The sequence below is a fragment of the Oncorhynchus masou genome, chromosome 19 (assembly GCF_036934945.1).
Source record: "Oncorhynchus masou masou isolate Uvic2021 chromosome 19, UVic_Omas_1.1, whole genome shotgun sequence".
NCBI classification, from domain to species: domain Eukaryota; kingdom Metazoa; phylum Chordata; class Actinopteri; order Salmoniformes; family Salmonidae; genus Oncorhynchus; species Oncorhynchus masou.
This window is the reverse complement of record NC_088230.1, coordinates 22,252,106-22,274,567: the sequence shown is the minus strand read 5'-3', so window position 1 is coordinate 22,274,567 and position 22,462 is coordinate 22,252,106. Positions and strand designations below refer to the sequence as shown.

The window sequence follows — 22,462 nt, the reverse complement described above, 5'->3', positions numbered from 1 at the left end:
AGAGATGGCAGGCGGAACGCTTCTCGGTCACCCCAGGTGAGTCAGCATCAAACTCACCCAGAACCCCTTGTTGGCCACATGTTTGTCTTAACCTTTTTCCTTCACTTTTTTCCCTCTTCCCAGCATAGGGCGCTAGTCGATTCAGGCGCAGCTGGGAACTTTATGGATCGCGGACTCGCCCTTAAGTTAGGGGTTCCGCTGGTGCGATAGATTCTCCTTTCCCCGTGCACTCCCTAGATAGCCGGCCATTAGGGTCAGGGATGGTCAGGGAGACCCCGGTCCCGCTGGACATGGTGACGCAGGGGAATCATAGGGAGCGTATCAGTTTCTTTATTATTGATTCGCCTGCGTTTCCAGTGGTGCTGGGGACTCCCTGGCTGGCCCGGCACAATCCTAAAATTTCGTGGAGACAGGGGGTTCTCCAGGGGTGGTGAGAGGAGTGTTCTGGAAGGTGTTTGGGAGTTTCCATCGGTGCCACGTCGGTGGAGAGTCCAGACCAGGGTTCCACGGTGTGCATTCCCCCCGAGTATGCCGATTTGGCAATCGCTTTCAGTAAAGTGAAAGCGACTAAATTACCACCTTATTGACCAGGAAGGGATTGTAGGATAGATCTCCAGGTAGACGCTGCGCTTCCCAAGAGTCACGTGTACCCGCTGTCCCAGGAGGAGACGTTGGCAATGGAGACATATGTCACGGAGTCGCTGGGACAGGGGTACATTCGGCCCTCCATTTCACCCGTCTCCTCGAGTTTCTTTTTTGTGAGGAAAAAGGAGGGAGGCTTGCGCCCATGTATCGATTATAGAGGTCTAAACGCCATCACAGTGGGGTATAGTTACCAGCTACCTCTCATCGCTACGGCGGTGGAATCGTTCCACGGAGCGCAGTTCTTCACAAAACTGGATCTCAGGAGCGCGTATAGTCTGGTGCGTATTCGGAAGGGAGACGAGTGGAAAACCACATTTAGTACCACATCAGGCCACTATGAGTACCTCGTCATGCCGTATGGGTTAAAGATTGCTCCAACCGTTTTCCAATTCTTTGTAGACGAGATTCTCAGGGACCTGTGCGGGCAGGGAGTGGTTGTTTACATCGATGACATTCTTATCTACTCGGCCACTCACACCGCGCATGTGTCTCTGGTGCGCAAGGTGCTTGGTAGACTGCTGGAGCATGACCTATACGTCAAGGCTGAGAAATGCGTGTTCTCTAAACGAGCCGTCTCTTTTCTGGGATATCGCATTTCCACCTCGGGGGTAGTGATGGAGGGCGACCGCATTAGGGCCGTGCGTAATTGGCCGACTCCTTCTACGGTAAAGGAGGTGCAGCGGTTTTTGGGTTTTGCCAACTACTACCGGAGGTTTATCCGGGGTTTTGGCCAGATAGTGGCTCCCATCACCTCACTGCTGAAGGGGGGCCCGGTGCAGTTGCAGTGGTCAGCAGAGGCGGACGGAGCATTCAACAAGTTGAAGGCGCTGTTCACTGATGCGCCCGTGTTGGCGCATCCGGACCCCTCTCTAGCATTCATAGTGGAGGTGGACACGTCCGAGGCTGGGGTGGGTGCCGTGCTATCACAGCGCTCGGGTACGCCACCAAAACTCCGCCCCTGCGCTTTCTTCTCAAGGAAGCTCAGCCCAGCGGAGCGTAACTATGATGTGGGGGACCGGGAGTTGCTAGCGGTGGTTAGAGGTCTGAAGGTGTGGAGACACTGGCTTGAGGGGGCTAAGCACCCCTTTCTCATCTGGACCGACTCTGGAGTACATTCGGGCAGCTAGGAGACTTAACCCAGGTCAGGCAAGGTGGGCCATATTCTTCACCTGGTTCCGGTTTACTTTGTCTTATAGACCGGGCTCCCAGAACGTAAAGGCTGACGCACTGTCCCGCCTCTACGACACGGAGGAGGGGTCCACCGAACCTACTCCCATCCTTCCCGCCTCAAAGCTGGTAGCACCAGTGGTATGGGAGGTGGACTCGGACATCGAGCGGGCGTTACGGGCTGAACCCACACCTCCTCAGTGTCCAGCAGGGCGAAAGTACGTGCCGCTTGGTGTTCGGGACAAACTGATTCGGTGGGCTCACGTCCTACCCTCCTCGGGTCACCCTGGGGTGACGAGGACAGTGGGGAGCCTTCAGGGGAGGTATTGGTGGCCTACGTTGGCTAAGGACGTTAAGGGTTATGTCTCCTCTTGTTCAGTGTGCGCTCAGAGTAAGGCTCCTAGGCACCTTCCTAGAGGGAAGTTACAACGCCTCCCCGTTCCACATCGGCCATGGTCACATCTGTCCATAGATTTCCTGACCGATCTTCCGCCGTCTCAGGGGAACACCACGGTTCTAGTGATTGTGGACCGGTTCTCTAAGTCCTGCCATCTCCTCCCGTTGCCTGGTATCCCTACAGCCCTACAGACTGCGGAGGTGTTATTCACCCATGTCTTTCGGCACTACGGGGTGCTGGAGGACATCGTTTCTGATCGGGGCCCCCAATTCACGTCTCGGGTATGGAGAGCGTTCATGGAACGCTTGGGGGTCTCTGTCAGCCTGACCTCTGGTTATCACCCGATAGTAATGGGCATTTGTGAGAGTGAACCAGGAGGTGGGTAGGTTTCTGCGGTCGTATTGCCAGGATCGGCCAGGGAAGTGGGCACGATTCATTCCCTGGGCTGAAATGGCTCAGAACTCACTATGCCACTCCTCTACTAACGTGTCCTCTTTTCAGTGTGTGTTGGGGTACCAGCCGGTCCTGGCACCATGGCATCCGAGCCAGACTGAGGCTCCTGCGGTGGAGGAATGGGTACAGCGCTCCAAGGAGACCTGGAGGGCCGTCCAGGAATCTCTACGACAAGCGAGTGGACGGCAGAAGAGGAGTGCTGACCGCCACCTCAGTGAGGCCCCTGTGTTTGTACCGGGGGACAGGGTCTGGCTCTCGACCTGAAACCTACCTCTCCGCTTGCCCTGCCGGAAGCTGGGTCCGCAGTGTGTAGGGCCCTTTAAAGTCCTGAGGAGAATAAACAAGGTGTGTTATCGATTACAACTCCCTTCCTATTATCGTATTAACCCCTTGTTTCATGTGTCTCTCCTCAGGCCGGTGGAAGCTGGTCCCCTGCAGGACAGTGAGGTGCCGGAGGTCCCTCCCCCCCTCTGGACATCGAGGGGCACGCTGTGGTGCGTTGGTGCTATTAAAGATGCACAGCATTGAACTCTCTGTCTCCTGCTTTTGACTCCACACCCACGACACCCGGAGCATTACACACTCAAATGCATGTATTTAGTATTTCAGAAAGAGTTTATTTGGTTTATGCCCTAAACATCTGGAGTGTGTTTATTAAGCAGTAAAATTAATAATGTTCAGAACAGAAAACAAGCATAAAGATAAATGTTTATGTTCAAACCCAGAGCAAGGATATAAGTCCTCATTTGTTTTTGTTTATCTTTCCTGCATGGTCTGTGTGTACAGTGGGAAGGAAAAATATGTGAACCCTTTAGAAATACCTGGATTTCTGCATAAATTGGTCATAAAATGTTCTGATCTTCATCTAAGTCACAAAAATAGACAAACACAGTCTGCCTAAACTAATAACACACAAACACTTATAATTGTTCATGTCTTTATTGAACACACCATGTAAACGTTCATAGTGCAGGTTGGAAAAAGTATGCAGGTTGGAAAAAGAGGTTCACCCTCCTTTGGCAGCAATAACCTCAACCAACCGTTTTCTGTAGTTGCGGATCAGACCGTCACAACGGTCAGGAGCAATTTTATACCATTCCTCTTTACACAACTGTTTCAGTTCCACAATATTCTTGGAATGTCTGGTGTGAACCGCTCTCTTGAGGTCATGCTACAGCATCTCAATCGGGTTGAGGTCAGGAAAAACTGGGCCACTCCAGAAGGCGTATTTTCTTATGTTCAAGCAATTCTGTTGTTGATTTACTTCAGTCTTTAGGGTTGTTGTCCTGTCGCATCACCTAACTTCTGTTGAGCTTCAATTGGCGGACAGCAAGCTTTACATTATCCTGCAAAATATCTTGATAAACTTGGGAATTCATTTTTCCGTCGATGATAGCAAGCAGTCCAGGTGTCCTGAGGCAGCAAAGCAGCCCCAAACCATGATGCTTCCTCCACCATAGTTTACAGTTGGGATGAGGTTTTGATGTTGGTGTGCTGTGCCTTTTTTTCTCCACGCATAGTGTTGTTTGTTCCTTCCAAACAACACAACTTTAGTATCATCTGTCCAACAGAATATTTAGCCAGTAGCGTAGTGGAACATCCAGGTGCTCTTTTGCGAACTTCAGACGTGCAGCAATGTTTTTTTGGACAGCAGTTGTTTCTTCCATGGTGTCCTCCCATGAACATCATTCTTTTTTTGTGTTTTATGTATTGTAGACTCGACAACAGAGATGTTAGCATCTTCCAGAGATTTCTGTCAATCTTAACCTCATTGAGCATTCTGCGCTGTTCTCTGGCAGTCATCTTTGCAGTACAGCGACTCCTAGGGAGAGTAGCAACAGTGCTGAAATTGTTCAATTTATAGACAATTTGTCTGTGGACTGACTTTGAGATACTCCTGTAACCCTTTCCAGCTTTATGCAAGTCAACAATTCTTACTCTTAGGTCGTTTGAGATGGTTCACATCAGGCAATGCTTTTTGTGAATAGCAAACTCAAATTTTGCGAGTGTTTCTTATAGGGCGAGGCAGCTCTAACCAACATCTCCAATCTCATCTCATTGATTGGACTCCGGGTTAGCTGACTCCTCACTCCAATTAGCTTTTGAAGAAGTCATTAGCCTAGGTGTTCAAATACTTTTTCCAACCTACACTGTGAATGTTTAAATGATGTATTCAATATAGACAAGAAAAATACAATAATTTGTGTGTCATTAGTTTAACCACACTGTTTGTGTATTGTTGTGACTTAGATGAAGATCAGATAAAATGTTATGTCAAATTGATGCAGACATCCAGGTAATTCCAAAGGGTTCACATACTTTTCCTTGCCACTGTATGTATATGTGCGTGTATGCATTCTTAAGCTTGTGTCTGTGCGTGCATGCACGTGTGTGCGCAATTCCACATGTGTTCTCAGCAGTTGTTTTGGCATTTTGCCATACTGAGCATCATAGTGTCCATTGAACTTTTCAAAGTATAATGCTGCCAAATAGGTTTGCTTCCTGCGGTCCATGGATATAGATACTCTTTATGCTTTATGTCTAGCGTATGTTCTTTTCCTCCACAAATAATCCATAAACTCGTTACACATGGCATCTTCCGAGATACTGAAACAGATTTCTCTTTGGAATAGGAAATGCACCATTAGCACAATTTTTTGTTGTTGACCTAGAGAGATTCAGAGGGGTTTAGAGCCAGTTAATCCATGTATACAGACCAGATTGCTCTTTATCAGATTACATTTCAACAGAAGGATTTATAGAAATAAATAATTTAACAGTAATAAGGTTCAGGCAGGATTTGGAAAGCATTACAATACACTTCGAGAATAAGTTTTCCCTCCTGTATGGAAAGACACATTTAGCAGTCATTTAAAAGCTTCTGACAAATTTGCTTAAAGCCTAAGTTTGTTATTGTGGCTGCCGCTTGGTTTACTGGACCTTGCATGTTGTGTTTGTTTATGTTACAAAGTGAGGTGATTTTGAGAATCCAAGGGCTATGCTGTCTCCCAGCCTCTTGAAACTGCACCTCAGAGGAAACAGGGGAACCTTACCCTAAGAGTTTAGACGTCCTACACTAAGTAAATAGGGAGTCTGTCGTAGGTCCTGAAGTTAACTAAACACACAAGGTGCAAGGCCTTTTTCCATAACATCAATCTTGAAGTAGGTTGACTCCAAAATGACGTGGCATCTTTTTAAAAGCAATATGGCATGGCTTTCAAATCAAATCACATTTCATTTATCAAATTCTTCATAAATAACAGGTATAGACTAACAGTGAAATGCTTACTTATGGGTCCTTTTCCAACAATGCAAAGTTAAAGATAAAGTTAAAAATATCAATAAAAATAGTGAAGAGAAATAAATACACAGTGAATGACAATACCGAGTAGAAATAACATGGTTATATACAGGAAGTAGCAGTACCGAGTCAATGTGCAGGGGTACGATGTAATTGAGGTAGCTATGTACATATAGGTAGAGGTAAAGTGACTAGGCAACAGGATAGATAATAGACAGTAGCAGCAGCGTATGTTGTCAGTATGAACGTGTGTTTTGGAGTGTGTGTGGAGTCGGTATGCATGTGTGCCCATGTCATGTGTGTGTGGGCGTATGTAGTGCGTATGTGTGTGTATTAGTGAAGGTAAGCAGGCGGGATGGGAGACAGAGGGAAGACGGGGAATTCTCTGTCTGCTGTTTGGTCTTCCCAGCTGTGTTTACAAGTGTGAACAAACACATCACCACATGGGCATCTCCACAAGACCACTCACCAATAATGAATTCCCCTTAAAGAAGGTTAAGCACAGCCACATTTCATAAATATGCATGTTTACCCCCGGCAACACGCAACGTGTTGCTTTGAGACAGATGTTTCCGATCTGAAGTGGGCCACGGCTCCTACAAGGTGATGATATGGTAAGCCTTGTTGGAGCCAACACCCATAACAAGAGAGCAAACAGTGTTGCTATCCACACGTGTTTCGATATAACTAATGATATTATGTGGCTATCTATTCCTTTCCATATTCAAGCGTTACAGGGAAAACCCAGTTCACTAAGCGTTGATGCTTTGTAGTGATTAATCATGAGGGATAGTGGTCATAGAACATTAGATATGGGTTTTGCAGCCTTATCCAAGGATCTATCAGGTACTCAATTTGGTCTCTCACATTTAACAAGCCACAGTAGATACACTGACTCCCCAAACAAAGGAGCCAATGTTTTCACACATCAAATTGCAAAGCAAGAGTTCTCGAGCATTCAAAAATGATCTTCAGGCACCTGTACACCAAAGCTCCAAAGACAAATGTTTTGCCTTTCTTATCATTTTGTGTGCTTGGTGGCATTGGGTAATGGTGTAAGTTGCTTCGGTTCAATTGTGTTGACTGGTGTGATTCAGAATCCATCACACCATGTTTTACCACCCAAATACACTTATTTTGTGGCCAGTGACAGTGGTCGGCGTAATGGTTCTTTAGTCCTATTTCTGTTGGTTCCTGGCTATCTTGCTGCTGTAATTGGGAGGACAAATTATGTTATGAAATCACAGATACAAGTTCAAGTAACAAATGTAATAAAACTTTTAAAATTAAACATGTTATCTAAATTTCAAAAGTGTGTGGTTATAATTAAAACACCAGCTGAATGAGTTGAACTGGCATCAAAATCAATGTGTTCCTGCATTCTTCATGGAGGGCTGGTGGGGGCTCCTAAAAACACAAGCATTTGATGACTGTAAAGTCCATGTTGACCCATATACATTATTTGTCATGTGAATGCAGTTTTTGAAGACTTAATTACAGACTGAGGGCTTGGAAGGAAGCAGAGCATTAGCTCACATTTCCTCCAGGGTCAAATCATTCAGTCTTCCCCCAGCAGAAAGGCTACAATGTGGGCAGGGACATGCAGAGCCACTGCTGAGAGGATGGGTTGTGGACTTACTGTACTGTACTCCAGCCTGTGTCCTGACAGCCTTGCTCCAATCTCTCTAATATGTGCTAATTGCATTCCCTCCTCCTCAGTAGATGGGAGGAATGTGGGTGTTATTTCTGTGTCTCTGGCTCATCCGAACATTCCTCTGGACAAAGTCAAATCACGCCTCCAGAAATCAGAAAGGTGTGAGGCATGGAGTTAAACAAACAGCCAGGCCAGGGGGATTTTGGGTTAGCTTTTGTCTTTGTTCAAGTTTTGCTGCATGGGTGGATGCTTTAAATCAAGCGCAGTCTTGTAATCCGAACAATGTGATATAAATTTAGGATGCCCATACCACTTGCGTATGAATATTGTTTTGTTTTGACACTAAACAAATTGGCCAACTGATCAAACTGATCAAATTGGTTGCTCTTCAATCGATTGCTGCCCGCACCCGCCCGCCCGCCCGACTAGCATCACTACTCTAGACGGTTCTGACTTAGAATATGTGGACATCTACAAATACCTAGGTGTCTGGTTAGACTATAAACTCTCCGTCCAAACTCATATTAAGCATCTCCAATCCAAAATGAAATCTAGAATCGGCATCCTATTTCGCTACAAGGCCTCCTTCGCTCATGCTACCAAACATACCCTCGTAAAACTGACTATCCTACTGATCCTCGACTTCGGCGATGTCATTTACAAAATAGCCTCCAACACTCTTCTCAGCAAATTGGATGTAGTCTATATATACCAACGACCTTCCATATGCCTTGGTTGAAACTAAATCTACTATATTTGCAGATGATACTACAATTTATGCAGCAAGACAATCGGTTCAACAGGTACAGCAGGATTTACAAGGAGATTTGGAGAATATCAGGAAGTGTGTTTGCCAAAACAAACTTGTTTTAAACACCAAGAAAACCAAAGTTATGTTGGTCTGTTCAACTAGGAAAAGGCCAAAACAACATGGGATACAATTAAGTATGGGAGGAGTACAAATTGAAGAAGTGGCAGAAACCAAACTATTGGGAGTTCAGCTAGACAACTGCTTATCATGGTCGTCTCAAATAACTAATATATGTCAAAAAAAAATATTAAAACAGCATGCATAATCAGAAGGATAGCTAAATATTTACCAGGAAAAATTATTCAGCAAATAACACAAGCATTAATTGAGAGTCAGGTGAACTACTGTTCGGTGGTCTGGGGAAATGCATCATCAAGTGAAGTTAGGAGGCTGCAGAATGCTCAGAACAAAGCAGCAAGGATTGTTTTAAGGTGGAGATATGGTTCTTCTGTTGCAGTCATGCGGGGTGTTCTTGGTTGGTCATCAATCGACAAGGTAATTGAAAAAAACATGCTTATTTTATAATATACATCATTTAAAATGGCCAAGTTCTATTCACAACGGTATTCAGTTGGTAAGGGAACGACATTCCGTAAATACTAGGAATAGATTGTCCACCATCTATGCGTTACCTAGACAGAAAAGAGAAATAGGAATAATTGTCACGCCCTGGTCGAAATATATTATGTTTATTCTTCATTTATTCGGTCAGGCCAGGGTGTGACATGGGTTATTGTGGTGTGTTTTTGTCTTGGGGTTTTGTGGGATGTCTAGCGTTAGTCTATGGCTGCCTGAGGCGGTTCTTAATCAGAGTCAGGTGATTATCGTTGTCTCTGATTGGGAACCATATTTAGGCAGCCATATTCTTTGTGTGTTTCGTGGGTGATTGTCCTTAGTGTCCTTGTTCCTGTCTCTATGTTAGTTTACACTAGTAAAGGCTGTTTCGGTTTTCGTTACATTCTTTTTGTTTTGTAGTATTTGTATCTATTCGTGTTTTACGTTTTTTTCATTAAACATGGATCGCAATCTACACGCTGCATTTTGGTCCGACTCTCCTTCGCCTACAGAAAACCGTTACAATAATAACATTTCAATTTAGAGCAATACAGAAATTGAATAAATTAACTTAGCAAACTAGAAACCTTTCAATATACACATTTAAACATTATTTTAAAACAATTTAAATATAGTATATAGAAATGTTGTGGGACTATAGTAGATGAAGAATCAATATTTTTTAGATTGAGTATTTATTGGGTCATTATGCTAGTATATTATGTAATAGTGTGTTATATGTGAAAGTGTGTTTGTATTATAAATTGTATTTTAATGTTTAAGGACTCCTGGAAGATTAGTCCAAATGGGGACTAAAAGAGATCTAAATCAAATCAAATCTATCACAATGCCATCTGTTTCGTCACCAAAGCCCCATATACTACCCACCACTGCAACCTGTATGCTCTCGTTGGCTGGCCCTCACTCCATATTCATCGCCAAACCCACTGGCTCCAGGTAATCTATAAGTCTTTGCTAGGTAAAGCCCTGACTTATCTCAGTTCACTGGTCACCATAGCAACACCCACCCATAGCACGCGCTCAAACAGGTAAATTTCGATGGTCATCCCCGGAGCCAACACCTACTTTGGCCGCCTTTCCTTCCGGTTCTCTGCTGCCAATGACTGGAACGAATTGCAAAAATCGCTGAAGCTGGAGACTTATATCTCCCTCTCTAACTTTAAGCATCAGGTCTCAGAGCAGCTTACCGATCACTGTACCTGTACACAGCCCATATGTAAATAGCTCACCCAACTACCTCATCCCCATATTGTTATTTTTTGTCATTTTTTTTTGCTCTTTTGCACCCCAGAATCTCTACTTGCACATCACCATCTGCACATCTATCAATCCAGTGTTCATGCTAAATTGTAATTATTTCCCCTTTTTGGCCTATTTATTGCCTTACCTCCCTAATCTTACTACATTTGCACACACTGTAAATGTGTAACTCTGTGTTGTTGTTTTTGTCGAACTGCTTTGCTTTATCTTGGCCAGGTCGCTGTTGTAAATGAGAACTTGTTCTCAACTGGCCTACCTGGTTAAATAAAGGTGAAAAAAATGAAACAAATTGTGAGTGCAGTCACACATTCTCCACATCAAGGATGGTTTCTTATAAAATAAAAAAGGTCCTTCCGGACATTATTCATCACAATCAGATATGATTCTTAAAAGGAAGATATATTGGAGACAATATAAGATAATTGTCACGCCCTGACCTTAGAGATCCTTTTTATTCTCTATTTTGGTTAGGTCAGGGTATGACTAGGGTGAGTAGTCTAGTTTTTTCATTTCTATGTTATTAATTTCTGGTATGGTTCCCAATCAGAGGCAGCTGTCTATCTTTGTCTCTGATTGTCTCATATTTAGGCAGCCTTTTCCCACTGGGTTTTTGTGGGATCTTGTCTATGTATAGTTGCATGCGAGCACTACATTGGCTTCACATTTAGTTTTTGCACTATTATTTTCTGTGAGTTTCATCTAATTAACATGTGGAACTCTATGCACGCTGCGCCTTGGTCCAATAATTCAACCAACGTTCATGACAATAATAATGGAAAACTAGAAGAAGGCAGGGAAACCAGGTATAATCTTTATAGACGATTTTGAGAAAGCCATTGATACAGTACGTCTAGAATCTGTTTATAAGTGCCTAGACTTTTTCAACTTTGCAGAATCTCTCATAAAATAGGTAAAGGTAATGTGTAACAATCCTTTATGTAAAATAATTACTAACGGTTACTTCTCTGAGAGCTTTGAATTGTCAAGAGGTGTAAAACAAGGTTGCCCTCTGTCACCATACCTATTTATTAAGGCCATTGAACTGTTAGCTTTAAAACTATGATCTAATGATAACGATAAGGGGTTAAAGATGAATATCAATTACATTGATAGAACCCACAGTCTATTAGAACCCACAGCAGAGAAAACCTTGTGTCAATGGAGGTTTTGTACCTACTTCTCTCAGTTCAATTTCCCATGAAAATGTTTGCTGAGCCATTTCTAATCCCTCACATTAAAGATTTTGAACAATCCAAGTGATGAAATACAGCCTCCTAAATGGCTGAACATGAGCATGTTAGATTGCTTTATTGTATCATAGTTTGTTAATCATCAAAATCTAAAAAATATAAAAGATGTGAATCAAGTTTAAGTCAGGTTCACATTGCAATTGAAATGCCTAAATCAACCTAAAACGCACCAATATCCCCAGAATGCATCACTAGATCTAACCCACATGAATAAAAAAGAAAGTTCAGAGCTTCTGTGATGGAATTCAAGCTGTGTTGCTGTGGAAACCTGAGAGTCAGCCAATGTAACGGGTTTGCTCCGCTCCTACTGGACAGGTGATGCGATCAGCCAGCAGTGAACCCCTGAGAGGCCTAGCCTACCTCACACAATGGTGATCCTCTTCTTAACTTAACATAAGAAAGTCTCCAGGCTCCCTTCCCTAGGGCGTGGATTGTCAGGGTGAAATGAAAAAGGGCAGTTTAATCTGACAGCTGTGCCTATCCTCTCTCGGTACTTTAAACGTGATTTACGCTGAATCAGAATGAAATGCTGAGGGAGAGAAAAGGAAGAAAGAAGTGCTCAATGGCATGCAGAACCCAGATGGGCTGTGTGTATTTGGATTTATCTTGGCTTTTGTGCCAGCATGGTCATCCCCCACCATTGTGTGCCCCTTTTCCCTGGACCTATGCCTGCTGAAGAGAAGATTAAAATTGAACGCCACCCTCACACAGTAAGGAGAAAGAAAGACAATCATACACAGCTGAGATCAACAGAATGAGTGTGTGGATTCCAATGGGAATTCCTCTACCCGACCTTTTGTCCGAACAGAATTAAAAAATGTGCCTCTCACGGTCACTACCTGGGGTTCCGGAGGGCAGGGGCCCCTGGGGGTGACGGAGGGACGTGGATCAGTGTCTCACCCTGAAAAACAATAATGGGAAGCCTACTGTTTGTCCCTGTCTGTGGTCTCAACATTCTGCATGCTCACAAAGCCTTTGTGAAGGATAACAACAGAGGAAGCAAATTAACTTTCTTATCCTTCCTGCCAGTTCGTTCTCAGAGGCCCCAAGTTGATTTTTTCAGGATATGTGTGGCTGTAACGGAGATGGGTAATAACCTACAGAAGCTACTTAAATAGTGTGTAAAATATGTATTTTCTTGAGAGGTAAGCTACAAATTATGTCATATAATCATATAAGGACTGCAAAAAAATGCCATAAGACGTTATATAAGGTGATGTCCTCCACATCTCTCAATGTGGTATTATCAACACAGGAACCTAATAGCTTGTATATATTATGTTTGATCCTCTCTGACTGTGAGAACAGCTGTCCGTCCTCTGCATATGGGTCCACATGCTGTGTGGCCAGATCAAGTGCACATTGTTCAGTATTGTGCAGGGGCAAAGTTGGATGACCCAAATATGTTTTTCAAGTCACTTCAAGTATTCACCTTTCTGTTTTTGTTGTCATATTGTAAATTATTTGAACATTGCTTGATGTGCTTCTCGGCCAGAACGGGTCTATCTTTATATCAATAAACCTTCTGGAACTTGTTTAACCAGATGGGAAAAATTAACAATGATGGCCATTATAGCCCTATCTCTTTAGAACATTTATAATAATTATAAGCAGGAAACAACAATTAATAAGACATTTGTTCATTTGTTCTTAAAGCAAAGCTATTACATTGTTAAAAACATAACTGGTCCATTCCCCATGAGCATTGTACGGGGGTACATTTTGCTTAATCTAATGGTCTCCAGTGTGCTAGTTGCCTATGTCAGGGAGGCACGCAGAAGTTTATAAAGAGATCCCAGAGCTCAGGGGAGTGGCAGTGCGGTCATGCCTCCCTCACTTCCTCCAGCTCAGAGAGCTGTTTCCAGGCATGTATGTGTTTAGCTTCCACCAGAGGTGTCCTGATTGTTTACTCACAAACATGTGCTGACAAATAGACGTGGCTCTGGACAGAATTATGGGTGGTTTGTTACATTTTATTGTTAACAGATTGAAGTTTTGTCAGCGGATCAACCAGCGGAACAATGTGTACTGTACATTTTGGGGAGGAAGCCCAGCAGTGCACATCGGAAAATAACCACAGGGAAAACATATCCATCTATATCCTATTTGAAGGTTTATTGCCTGTTTGAGGGATTGCAGGATTTACATTATCACTACTTACAGCATTTTCCCTAGGGATACAGACACTCTGCCTTGCAGTGGGACTGCTGTAAGCCTTTCTGACTTTGACATTTTGTCTGTTTCCCCAGTCATGACTTTACATTAAATTCATCATATTTTTCCCCCTTTTCAAGTTCTCGTCAAGTGGGTGGTGTTGAATGTGTGGCACACTGTTTGATGGGATTTACTGTGAAGTGCAGGTGTCGTGGCACTGTGGACTGAGTGGTACCATTGTGAGATGAACAATGGCGTGAAAAGCTTGGGAACTGCTGCTCCGCTATTGTTCCTCTTCAGGATGTCCATCAGGAAAATTACAGAGAGGTCAAGCAAACGACACACGGTACACTGCGGGGGGGTGGTTGAATTTTATAATTTAATGTTTCTGTAAGACTCCGGGACGACATTCCATGCATATATGTCTGTGTGTCTCTGAAAGTGTTGTCGTGTGCGTGACTGATCTTTCACCCTAACCCTAACCCATACATAATATTAAGACAAAACACAGCACAAAATGCAGTATATCATGTTTAAATCCCACATCCAAAAACAAAGACAAAACAAATACATTTACTGGCTTCATACTGCTGTCTTAGTAATTGTTTGCTTACTGTGTACATAATGCGGCCCAACTTTACTGTATCCACAGGGCATAAGCAGCAGAGCCAGGGTAGGATAACAAAGCCTCCACACAGGCGTCAATGCGGTCACTGGGCTGGAAGATGTATTGTCCACTGTCTGGAGCCAGCCACAAATTACCCAGTCTACATTAAGCTCCTGTGATTCCTTATGAGCCATGTTTTTCATATACTGTTAATATACAGCCAGACGCTGAGTACACACAGTGTTTGTTTAGCCCCCTTGAATAAAACCCAAGGAGAGGATCTCCTCTCTATCTATCCATACATTGGAATCCACCCAGCACCAAGCAGGCCTGATGGAATATACACTGCAGGCAAGACAGTACAGCACAGCACAGCACACAGTTATACAGTTGAAGTCATAAGTTTACATACACCTTAGCCAAATACATTTAAACTCAGTTTTTCACAATTCCTGACATTTAATCCTAGGAAAAATTCAATGTCTTAGGTCAGTTAGGATCACCACATTACTTTAAGAATGTGAATGTCAGAATAATAGTAGAGCGAATGATTTATTTCAGCTTTTATTTCTTTCATCACATTCCCAGTGGATCTGAAATGTACATACACTCAATTAGTATTTGGTAGCATTGCCTTTAAATTGTTTCACTTCGGTCAAACCTTTCAGGTAGCCCTCCAAAAGCTTCCCACAATAAGTTGGGTGAATTTTGACCCATTCCACCTGACAGAGCTGGTGTAACTCAGGTTTGTAGGCCACCTTGCTCACACACGCTTTTTCAGATTGCTCACAAATTTTCTATAGGATTGAGATCAGAGCTTTGTGATGGCCACTCCAATACCTTGACTTTGTTATCCTTAAACCATTTTGCCACAACTTTGGAAGTCTGCTTGGGGTCATTGTCCATTTGGAAGACCCATTTGCGACGAAGCTTTAACTTCCTGACTGATGTCTTGAGATGTTGCTTCAATATAGCCACATAATTCCCCCGCCTCATGATGCCATCTATTTTGTCAAGTGCACCGGTCCCTCCTGCAGCAAAGCACCCCCACAACATGATGCTGCCACCCCCGTGCTTCACGCTTGGGATGGTGTTCTTCAGCTTGCAAGCCTCCCCTTTTCCTCCAAACATAATGATAGTCATTATGGCCAAACAGTTCTATTTTTGTTTCATCAGACCAGAGGACAATTCTCCAAAAAGTATGATCTTTGTCCCCATGTGCAGTTGCAAACCGTAGTCTGGCTTTTTTTATGGCGGTTTTGGAGCAGTGGCTTCTTCCTTGCTGAGCGGCCTTTCAGGTTATGTCAATATAGGACACGTTTTGCTGTGGATATAGATACTTTTGTATATGTTTCCGCCATCATCTTCACAAGGTCCTTTGCTGTTGTTCTGGGATTGATTTGCACTTTTCGCACCAAAGTACGTTCATCTCTAGGAGACAGAACGCGTCTCTTTTCTGAGCGATATGACGGCTGTGTGGCCCCAGTGTATTTATACTTGAGTAATATTGTTTGTACAGATGAACGTGGTACCTTCAGGCATTTGGAAATTGCTCCCAAAGATGAACCAGACGTGTGGAGGTCTACAAAAATATTTCTGAGGTCTTGGTTGATTTCTTTTGATTTTCCCATGATGTCAAGCAAAGAGGCACTGAGTTTGAAGGTAGGCCTTGAAATACATCCATAGGTACACCTCCAATTGACTCAAATCAGAAGCTTCTAATGCCATGACATAATTTTCTGGAATTTTCCAAGGTGTTTAAAAGCACAGTCAACTTAGTGTTGATAAACTTCTGACCCACTGGAATTGTGATGCAGTGAATTATAAGTGAAAGAATCTGTCTGTAAACAATTGTTTTGAAAAATGACTTGTGTCCTACACAAAGTAGATGTCCTAACCGACTTACCAAACCTTTAGTTTGTTAACAAGAATTTGTGGAGTGATTGAAGTAGTTTTAATGACTCCAACCTAAGTGTATGTAAACTTCCGACTTCAACTGTTCATGACTGTGAAGAGCACAATAATGTTTTTCATTACACAGCACATGCTATCTTAAATACAGACAACATCTCATGCAGAAACAGTGTACTGTAGCGACCTTCTTTCCCACGTCGATCACTTCTTGACGATGACAACCCCCTGTGGAATCTGCCACTCAATATAACTGTAACAATCTCATTGTTAAACAGAAAACATCTGCACAGTGTGTTGTTCCTTCTCTCTTTGTTCTTAGTTAATGATGCCTTTCAACAGTCACAGCTATTAATAATCCGGAATTGGAAGTTCCTGACGCAGGGAGTTGGAAAGTAATTACACCAGGAAGTGACCCGTGTCTGCGTTTACAGTTCTCAAAGCAAGGCCTTGAGGAGGACCTTCTGTAACAAATAAGGCCAAACAATCCCCCCCAGCAACAAATGCTGCATGTCTCTCTGGCTCAGGCAGCACATTGACAAAGACTGAAAGGTCAAAGTTCAAACACTAACCGAGTCCAAAATTGTGTTAAAAAAAGAAAATGAGCTAAAACAACATCTGTTTCAGATAACAACTGATACTCCAGATTATATACATCATGGTCAATTGTTTGTCCTGCACTTTGTTAAAGTAGATGTCAGAAACACCGGATTTTCATCTTAATAAAAAAAACATGATTAATTCTGAAATTCTGAAAAATATGAATAACATTCCACCCATCAGTTCAGAGCTAGCGTATTTTGGTCATTGACTGGAGGGAAGAGTTAAACAAATATAACTTTCATTATTAGATTTATATAAAAATATCCTAACTCCCTGTATTCTGACACATTGGTCTGTGAATAATAGTTATCTAAATTGTACTCAAATAAAATTACTTTCTCTAGGGGTGGAGATGATTTCCAGGAAACATTCACACTCGTTTTGGGCAAAGTCTGAAAAAAAACATGAATAAATCAACAGAAGGCTGTAGCATCAATGACAGGCTATAATTAGAGGGTGTTGATGCTCATAAAACCTCAAGTCAAAAATAATGCAAATAAACAAAGCCAGACTATAACTTACTATAACTTATAACACACTATAACTGGGTAAATTACAGTCAATATTACAGTCAGTAATAAAATAGAGAAAATCTATATACAGTGTGTGTAAATAAGATAGGATAAGGGGGGTGAGGTAATAAATAGGCCATAGTGGCGAAATTATTACAGTATGACAAATTAAACACGGGGGTGATAGATGTGCAGAAGATGAGTGTGCAAGTAGCGATACTGGGGTGCAAAGGAGCAAAATAAATCAAATAAATATGGTGATGAGGTAGTTGGATGGGCTATTTACAAATTGGCTATGTACAGGTGCAGTGATCTGTGTGTCACGGTTCATGAATCCACTGCCTCCCTCTCTCTTTCTCTTTCTCTCTCTCTCTATCCCAGCTGACCCAACAATTGCAACATCTGAGGGGTTCCGCTGCGCCACCTACACCGGCAGTTCAACCCGCCCCGCCAGAGCCGGATTCCCAGCTAGAGCCACGGCTACCGACACCAGAGGGTTATTCAGGTGATCCTGACTATTGCAGAGCTTTTCTTACGAGATGTTCCATGCATTTCTCGTTGCAGCCACGGAACTTCAACCGTGAACAGTCTAAGGTAGCATTCGTACTCACACTGCTATCAGGCAAAGCGGCTCTTTGGGGAACGGCGGTGTGGGCGAACCAGGACCCATGCTGCATCTCTTTCCAGACACTCTCCGAGGAGATGAGAAGGGTCTTCGATCGGGCCGTGGCGGGTAGGGAGGCGGCCAGACTACTCGCTGACCTTCGCCAAGGAGACCGTTCAGTATCGGAATACTCCATCCAATTCCGCACTCTGGCCGCAGAGAGTCAGTGGAACGAGGAGGCGCAGTGGGACATGTTCCTGCATGGGCTGGAGGACCGGATCCAGAAGGAGATTTATGTTCTGGACCTTCCTAGGAGTTTAAATGGACTAGTGGAACTAGCCTTGAGGGTCGACGCTCGTCTGAGTCGTATTGGCCGCCGAGCATGCCCTAACAGACCGTATAACGACACGGAGGGCTGGCATGCCAGCGGCGGGAACACGGCCAGTTCAGCCTCCGCTCACGAACCCATGCAGCTGGGGAGAGCTCGCCTCTCCCGGGAAGAGAGGGAGAGGCGGAGATCCCAAGGACTCTGTCTCTACTGTGGTAGAGCGGGCCACTTTATCCACTCCTGCCTGGTAAAAGATCAGGCCCGGTAGTAAGCATGAGGCTACTATCAGGTGGTGTCACCACAGAGAAGACCTCATCATCTACTCTCCTCCCGGTAAGACTAAGATGGGCCACCCACACGCACGACACCCAAGCCTTACTGGACTCAGGAGCAGAGGGTAATTTCATGGACTTCAAGCTCGCTCACAAACTCCAGATTCCTATCACCTCACTCACGCACAAGATATCCGTCAATGCTCTCAATGGTCAAGAACTCCCCAACATTTCTCACACCACTGAACCTATCACACTCATCACTTCTGGCAATCACACTGAGACACTATCATTCCTACTCATGGACTCACCCCTTGCACCATTAGTTCTCGGCCACCCTTGGCTCACCCAACACAACCCCAGAGTTGACTGGGGTCATAACTCTATATCCATGTGGAGTAACAAGTGTCTTGAGTCCTGTTTAGTGTCTGCTTGTTCGTCTGTGTCTTATTCTGTGTTTCTAGAGGAGGCAGTGGATTTGTCTAACGTGCCCGTTGAATACCTCGACCTGAAGGAGGTGTTCAGTAAGTCCCGTGCTGCTTCTCTTCCTCCGCATCGTCCCTATGACTGTGCAATAGAATTATTGCCAGGTGAGTCTCCGCCTAAAGGCAAGTTATATTCACTCTCTGTTCCTGAGAGGGAGGCTATGGAGAGATACATCTCTGGTTCTCTGGCATCTGGATTCATTCGTCCTTCCTCTTCTCCAGCGGGGGCGGGGTTCTTCTTTGTGGGGAAGAAGGACGGATCTCTGCGTCCTTGCATTGATTACCGTGGGTTGAATAACATCACAGTGAAGAATACCTATCCCTTACCGTTGATGTCCTCAGCCTTTGAAAGGTTACAGGGAGCATCCGTGTTCACTAAGTTGGATTTACGTAATGCATATCATTTGGTTCGCATAAGGGGGGGGGGGGCGAATGGAAGACCGTGTTTAACACCCCCAGAGGGCACTTCGAATATTTGGTCATGCCTTTTGGGCTATCCAACTCCCCAGCGGTTTTCCAGGCACTCGTCAATGACGTGCTGAGAGATATGATTGATCAGTTCATATATGTTTACCTGGATGTCATACTGATTTTTTCTTCTTCTCTCCAGGAACACGTTCAGCACGTCAGACGAGTGCTTCAGAGGTTGTTGGAGAATGGACTTTTTGTCAAGGCGGAGAAATGCATTTTTCATGCACAATCCGTTCCATTCCTAGGTTACATTGTCTCGACTGAAGGTATTCGCATGGATCCTGACAAGGTTAAGGCTGTGGTGGATTGGCCAAGCCCAGATTCCCGTAAGGCCCTACAGAGGTTTCTGGGATTCGCCAATTTCTACCGGCGTTTCATTCGCAACTTTAGCCAGATAGTCGCTCCTCTTACCGCCTTAACCTCCCCCAGAGTCACGTTCAGGTGGTCCGATACAGCCGAGGCTGCATTCGCCAAACTCAAGAGCCGCTTTGTTTCGGCTCCCATCCTCATAGCTCCCGATCCCTCGCGTCAGTTCGTGGTGGAGGTGGACGCTTCAGAGGTGGGGGTAGGTGCGGTACTTTCCCAACGTTCCTCTTCTGACGACAAGATGCACCCTTGCGCGTTCCTTTCCCATCGGTTATAACCTGCGGAACGCAACTACGACATTGGCAACAGAGAGTTGTTGGCAGTGAAGTTAGCACTGGAGGATTGGCGCCATTGGTTAGAGGGTTCGGGGGTACCTTTTATAGTTTGGACCGATCACAAAAATTTGGAATATATCAGAACCGCCAAGCGACTCAACTCCAGGCAGGCGCGGTGGGCACTCTTTTCGGACGTTTTGACTTCTCTCTCTCGTATCGCCCGGGTTCCAAGAATGTCAAACCCGATTCCCTTTCTCGCATTTTTGACCATTCCGAACGCCCATCCACTCCCGAGTGCATCCTACCCGGGACCCTAGTGGTCTCCACACTCACATGGGAGGTTGAATCGAGGGTCAAAACGGCCTTAGAAGGGGTAACGCCTCCGCCCGGTTGCCCGCCTAATCGGTTGTTTGTGCCGGAGGGGTGTCGGTCCGATGTTATTCGGTGGGGGCACTGCTCCAACGTAGCGTGTCATCCAGGAGTCAGCCGCACTAGCTTTTGGTTAAGCAACGCTTTTGGTGGCCACTGATGGCTCGTGACATTCACAGTTTTGTCTTGGCTTGCTCGGTTTGTGCCACTGGGAAGACTTCTAATCGACCCCCAGATGGGTTACTCCAACCGCTGTCGGTCCCTTCGAGACCCTGGTCCCACATCGCGCTAGATTTTGTTACCACCCTCCCGCCCTCCCAGGGCAAGACGGTTGTTTTGACCGTGGTGGACCGGTTCTCGAAGGCGGCTCATTTTATTCCCTTGCCTAAATTACCATCTGCCAAGGAGACAGCGGTAACTGTCGTGGATCACGTCTTTCGCTTACATGGCCTGCCGATGGACGTAGTTTCTGACAGGGGGCCCCAATTTGTGTCCAAGTTTTGGCAAGAGTTTTGTAGGTTACTGGGAGCGAGTGTCAGCCTGTCTTCAGGGTTTCATCCCCAGAGCAACGGTCAAACGGAGAGGGCCAACCAAGATTTGGAGAGAGTGTTGCGATGTTTGGTTTCTAAGAATCCCTCTTCCTGGAATCAACAACTCTCTATGGTTGAGTACGCTCACAATTCGTTGCCAGTGGCAGCCACGGGTCTCTCTCCGTTTGAGTGTAGTTTAGGTTACCAGCCACCTATCTTTCCCAGTACGGAGTCCGAGGTCACTGTTCCCTCCGCTCACGCTTTCATCCAGAGGTGCCGTCACGCATGGAGCAGAGCCCGTGAGACTCTTCTCCGGGTGGGGGCGCGCACCAAGGCTAAGGCCGATCGCCACCGGTCGAAGCCTCCGGTATACGTCATTGGTCAAAGAGTGTGGCTTTCTACTAAGAACATTCCACTCCGATCCGTTTCGAACAAGCTTGCCCCCAAATTTATCGGCACGTTCAAAGTCACCAGGATCATTAGTCCGGTGGCGGTCCGGCTCAAGCTTCCTCCGGCGTATAGGAGAATTCATCCTACCTTTCATGTGTCTAAAATAAAACCTGTGTTTCAGGCACGCATTAACCCGCCGGTCCCGGTTCCCCCGCCGCCACGACTTGTTGATGGGGAACCCACCTTTTCTGTCAATCGTATTTTGGACTCTAGAAGGAGGGGACGCGGATTCCAGTACCTGGTGGACTGGGAGGGTTACGGCCCAGAGGAGAGAAGTTGGGTGCCTGCTAGGGACATTCTGGATCACTCCCTTATCGATGATTTCAATCGACAGGTAAATTCGCCTGGGAACACCAAGAGGCGTTCCTAGGGGGGGGGGGGTTGTCACGGTTCATGAATCCACTGCCTCCCTCTCTCTTTCTCTCTCTCTCTCTCTCTCTCTCTCTCCCGTGTTTGTGTGGGCGTGGTTCCCAATCTCGGCCTGATTGTCTGCGCCAGCTGGAACCACTTATCTTCCATTTATATGTTCTGTAACCAGTGTTTCTTGTTGTCAGATCGTTGTTTCTTCCCTGAGGTTGTGTCGTGTGTCCGTGCTCTTCTCTCGCCGCCCTTGTGTGGATTATCTGCTGTGCTCCTTCCTACCCATCCGGACACACTCCCCTGGATTTCTCAGCACGCTATCATCGGAAGATGCGCCCGAGTCCCTGGGTCGGATTCCGTCTGAGTACAGTCTGTCTGTCCTGTTGCTGCTGTAAACTGTATTCATTAAACCATCGTTGCTTGCATCTTGCATCCGCCTCTGTATAGTCACACTGTGAGCTGTTCTGACAGCTGATGCTTAAAGTTAGTGAGGGAGAAATTAGTCTCCAGCTTCAGTGATTTTTGCAGTTCGTTCCAGTCATTGGCAGCAGAGAACTGTAAGGAAAGACGGCCGAAGGAGGAATTGACTTTGGGGGTGACCAGTGAAATATACCTGCTGGAGTGCGTGCTGCGGGTGGGTGCTGCTATGGT

General features: G+C 45.0%; 1 long non-coding RNA gene across 2 annotated transcripts; it reads left to right on the top strand.

The window, feature by feature from the left end:
• Positions 1-17,694: 17,694 nt before the first annotated feature.
• LOC135506008 (uncharacterized) lies at positions 17,695-22,237 on the top strand. 2 transcript variants are annotated; one of them, XR_010450327.1, is made up of 2 exons: positions 17,695-18,630; positions 22,006-22,237. It is a non-coding gene; the product is annotated as an uncharacterized LOC135506008 (long non-coding RNA). The 2 variants fall into 2 exon arrangements; XR_010450328.1 differs by lacking the exon at positions 17,695-18,630 and adding an exon at positions 19,906-21,785.
• Positions 22,238-22,462: the final 225 nt, after the last annotated feature.